The following is a 5,523-nucleotide window of genomic DNA, read 5'->3' as shown; positions in this document are numbered from 1 at the left end:
GAGGCTCATTTGTCTCCGGCCTGGCCCACTTCCCTTCCCACCTCACCAGTGACGTGCTTCTTCGAAAAAATGGACATTTAGCCATTCTCAAAACACGGTTTCGCTGGAATGCTATCCTGAAACCGTGATTTGCTAAAATGCCAATGGCCGCGTGCACACTGCTACTTTGTCATTTTCTTCCTTTTAGCCATTTTCTATTCTATTTTTGAAAATGCAGAGGATGGGGAGACGATTTTGCCCCCTCGGTGTCGTCTTTGGCTCCGGCAGCAACTCACGACGTCCACCACCATCTCCGCCGAAGACCCCTGAGCTAGGGGCAGCAATAGCACACACGTGTGAGCTACAGCAAGAAGGCAAGCTAGCTCATTCATACTTCTGAAATTCGGGCAGCAACGGCGAGCTCCACCATGAGCTAGGAAGAAAATAGCAAGCAGGCAGGCAGCCGGCCGCCCAAGGGCTTCGCAGCAACCTCCCGCACGAAGCCGACGCGCCGTCACGCACGCACCAACTCGTCTTGTTCTTGCCGAACGGCGCCAGCGGTGACGGCCGTAGATGCGTCGACTGCATCTTGCAGCGCTCTACTTCACGGACGTGCTCGATGGCGATGCAATCCTGCAGTGCTAGGTTGGAGGTGGACTAGGTTGGGGGCGGCGCCGGCAACGTTGGGGAAGGAGGCGGCGGCACGGTAGGAGGAGCCACGGCGGCGAGGTGGGGAAGACGGCGGCGCGTATGGAGGGGGAGAAGGCGTCGCTCTGATAGGGAGAGGCCGCGTACTGGTCGACGCTGCCGGCGCGGTCGCCATCTCTCCCCTATGTGCCGTGCCCTCTGCTCCTCCATAGCCTAATCGACTCCGTCGCCGACGAGCAAGGATGGGAGAGAGCAGACGGAGGGAGAGAGAGAGGAACTCACACCCAAGCTAGATCTTGATCCCCTTTAGCCGCCAACCGAGGGGCAAAATCATCTCCCCATCCTCTGCATTTTCGAAAATGTTATGGAAAATGGCTAAATGGGAGAAAATGACAAAGTAGCAGTGTGTGAGCGGCCCATATTGGCATTTTAGCGAATCACGGTTTCGGATGGCATTCCAGCGAAACCGCGTTTAGAGAATGACTAAATGTCCATTTTCTCTGCTTCTTCATCCCTATATTTCCCCAACACTTCCCATTGAGCCAAGCCAAAGCCCTAGGTTTCTTTTTAGATGGCTAAAACTTTTTAGTCATCTGAAGAGAATGGCTAAAACATTTTTTTAGACCATGTTTAGATGAGACTAAAACTTTTTAGTCACTATCACATCGGATGTTTGGACACTAATTATAAATATTAAACGTAGACTATTGATAAAATCCATTCTATAACCCTGAACTAATTCGTGAGACGAATCTATTAAGCCTAATCAATCCATGATTAGCCTATGTGATGCTACAGTAAACATGTGCTAATTATGGATTAATTAGACTTAAAAATTTTGTCACGCGAATTAGCTCTTATTTATGTAATTAGTTTTATACCTAGTTTATGTTTAATACTCCAAATTCATCGAATATGATATGAACTAAAGTTTAGTGCCAAACACCCCCTTATCCGGGGAAAGAAAAAGAAAAAAAAAAAACCCTAGCGATCCATCTTGGCGGCGAGGCGAGCGACAGGGGATGGAGGTGGATTCGGGTCGGAACGGGACCGGCCACGGCCAGAAGAGGACGACGGAGGAGGAGATCCCCGCCGGCGGAGACGCGAAGAGGTCGCGCGAGGAGGGCGGCCGCAACACCACCACCGCCTGCCAAGACTACCAGTCCATGGACGAGGACGAGGACAACGACTACTACAACGACGACTCCAATTTCCTCGACTCCTACCGTACCACCCGGGCCACCAACTACGGCAAAAACGACGGATCCTCCTTTGAGGACGAGAGTGAGTTCTTCTTCTTCATTGCGCACCAATCACATCTCATCATCTTAATCTTAAGGACAAGAAGCCCAAACAATTTCTTTACAGGCGTTCGTTTCAAAAAAAAAATTTCTTTACAGGCGCAAGATTTCGATGTCAACGATATGGCCACCAATTTTGCTCATGTGCAAACTAGTTTTTTTTCCCCTTCTTTTTTGGACATACTAGTAAGCTAAATTTTATTAGGCATTGACCACTCTGCTGCGAGGCTGTGTTTAGTTCCCTTTAAACTTTAAACTTTTTCGTCATATCAAATGTTTGGACGCATGCATGGAGCATTAAATGTGGACGGACGGAAAGAAAAATCAATTGCACAGTTTGCATATAAATTACGAGACGAATCTTTTGAGCCTAATTACGCCATGATTTAACAATGTGGTGCTATAGTAAATATTTGCTAATGATGAATTAATTAGACTTAATAGATTCGTCTCGCAGTTTACAGGCGGAATCTGTAATTTGTTTTGTTATTAGTCTACGTTTAGTACTTCAAAAGTGTGTCCGTATACGTCAAAATTTTTTGGCCAAAACAACTAAACACGGCCCAAGTTAATCTGAGCATACACAAAAAGCCCTGGTCTGCACTGGATGTGTGTCAAGAGGAATGAGGTCACACGACAGAATTTCACTACTCCCTTCGTCCCATATTATTACAACCTAGGACGGGATGTATGTCCAAATTCGTTGTACTATGAAACGTCCCATCCAGTCTTAGGTTTCAATATTATGGGACGGAGGGAGTATGAAATTCCACATGGTTCGAGAAGGTGCTAGATGCAAGGATAGGGGGCTAAACTCTTATAACAAACCTGTCTAGCTCCTTCCAAGCAATTAGCAAGCCTTATTTTTTTTTCCAAAAAGAAAGAAGTAGAATTATATCAATATAACCAGACAGGACAGCTGCCTAATGCACATCCAAACACAAAATCACAGTGGACTTTTAGAACACTGAAATTCCATTCCATGCATTCAATAATGATTCAACAAATTCTATATCTATATGCCTACAGCTGCAATCCCGCCCATGCAGCACACCGATGGACCTGTGCTGCCGATATCATCGTGGCCGATGGACGTGCTACAGATATTTCCAGTCAAGGTGACAGAGATCAAGGGGAGCGACCTTGAGTGGCCACTGCGTGTCTACGGCATCGTTGCTGTCCGTGACTCGCTGGATCACAAGAGGAACTTCCTCTTCCGCCGCGACAGGGACAACTGCCAGACCCTCGCCTCGCCACAGGCAAGCATCACATTCTACATATTTATCTTTCCTATGATTTATGCTAGTACTAGCTTACTCCTCTCTCTATCCATAAATATAATATAAGCACTTTTAGAATAGAACAGCGCCAAACCAAACCTTTTTAGTTTTGACTGCCAAATTGTTAAAAAGAACATACTGATGGATGACGTAAGAAAGGTGTTGCTAGGTTTATCGTTAAACAAATTATCATAACACTTTTTATTTGGAATAATTTATTTTTATAGATACAGGTCAAAGTAACACATTGGAAACCATGTCTAAGTCCAAAGTATTTATATTTGTAAACGCATGGAGTATTTAGTTTTATCAGTCTAGCATCCTTTTTAAAATGGAGGTAATACTTAGATAGTATGGTTTTATCGGTCTGAAATTCGGGGTTGCATCCTGGATCATAGTTGTTGCTTATATTTTTTTGAACTGAAGATCAATGTGTAAGATCAGAATCCAGACATGATCTGTATATTGCTTACTGTGCATATATATTTATGTGTGTGTTTATGCATGTATATATACAGGATTCATCTCTGACGCTCACTGGCCCTAGCCGTGCCGTCGTGCTGATCAACCCTGTCATGTTCGAGGTTGACCTCAAGGTGATCACCCACAACAATGGTGGCTTGCCGTCGTCTGAATCTGAAGAGGACGATAAGGTGCTAAGCTACAACGCCTTCTTCTACGACGGCGTAGCGCACATGAGCAATACCGGCTTCGCCCGGCTCCACAATGGAGTTCGTCTTCGCACACCTGATATTCGCCGTGGAGGCCACCATCGCAGTTCGTGTCATCGAAGGCTCAACCGATTTCAGGGCCCGTCTCACCGCTCGCACCGCTGGCATCGATGAAGACGTGGTGCTGCTCGACTCCGGTGACGGCAAGGTGGCGGTGGTCAATGACGATGACGACAGTGGCCCACTCGTCGTGCTGCAGCGGCGCGTCGTGGTGGTGGGGGAGAAGGGAAGCCTGATCCTTGGTGTGGAGGCTGCAGAGATTGGCAGCGAAGAGATTGTGACGAGACAGGTGGACATCAGGCCTAGGCATGCGTTGAGAAGCAGGTGTGGATTCAATCTTGGGTTCTGCAGGATGTCGATCATGATTGCCTGGTCAGTGCTACCTTAATTAATGTCTCATGTGCATGCTTGTGCTTTGACTAATCCATGGCTAACTACTACCTTTATGAGGATGACACTTAGTACTAATTTTAAGCCTCTGTCAAATTGCAAGTACTGCTTTGAACTAATTAAGCTAGATGTGATGTGATGTGATGGTGCCGATGGTTTCTTTTGTACTTGTGAAGTTGTGACCAGCCGGTTGATATACCTTTGTTGGCATTTGTGTGGCAATTTCAGTTAATCCATTTGTTGTTTGCAGTGCAATTTTTTTCAGGCGTACATTAACTATGAGGTGTTAAGATTTTTTTAGGAGCTAGATCAGTGTGATCAGTAACAAAGTGTATGTAGTTTCTCATTTCCTAGTCGTATTGGTGATTCCGAGAACCAATTCTACTATATCTGAATCCCACAAATAGAGATGTATACTCTACATTACTAGGGATGAAACTGGTTCGGATAGTTCCGTCCGTCCGGACCTTTTTTCAGATTCGGATAGTTTCGGTCGGAACTATCTGAAAATTCTCGGATTCGGAAACGAATTCGGATTTTTTTTTCTCGGAAACAAAAACAAATACAGTATGGGTACTATCCGTCGGAATCGGAAAACGGTCGGAAACTATCCGGAATTTTTTTCGGATATCCGCAAACATTGAGTAAATTTTAGAAAAAACATATATATATACATAACTTTTTCATACGGAATCAGATGAAGACAAACTTTATATCAACATTGTAGATCTCGATGAGATCTACAACTTTCGTATTGACTATTTTATTATTTGAGGTTATTTAAGGGTCTAAATATTCATTATAATATACCATATTAATTTTTACAAAATCTCAGATCTACAATTCAAACGATATCTGATGGAGATGTGTTCCATATCAAAGTTGTAGAGCTCAACGGGATCTACCACTTTGTAGTTTATAACATTTGTATTTGAAAGCATTTAAAGCATAAAACAAATATTGCAAGTTTTGAAGATGTGAAGTAAAATAAATAACATCTCCAATTTATACAATGGCAAGTAAGTTATACATCTAGTAAAAGGTCTTGAGAATAGAAAATGATAATCATATTTGCATATGGATCTCTTAGAGGAACAACCATAAAAATCGATTTTTCACATACGGTTGTGAGACCGTCTACAAAATTGACGATATAATTGTTGGCGATGTTTAACTAAAATAATAAGTGATATC

The 5,523-nt window shown here is 43.9% G+C and overlaps 1 pseudogene; it reads left to right on the top strand.

Annotated features, from left to right (window-relative positions):
* The first annotated feature begins 1,565 nt into the window (after positions 1-1,565).
* On the top strand, positions 1,566-4,574 carry LOC127757708 (uncharacterized; annotated as a pseudogene).
* The last annotated feature ends 949 nt before the right edge of the window (positions 4,575-5,523 follow it).

This window comes from Oryza glaberrima, chromosome 12 (genome assembly GCF_000147395.1).
Source record: "Oryza glaberrima chromosome 12, OglaRS2, whole genome shotgun sequence".
Taxonomy (NCBI): domain Eukaryota; kingdom Viridiplantae; phylum Streptophyta; class Magnoliopsida; order Poales; family Poaceae; genus Oryza; species Oryza glaberrima.
Note: the sequence above shows the minus strand (reverse complement) of the source record. Positions and strands in the feature narration are given on the sequence as shown.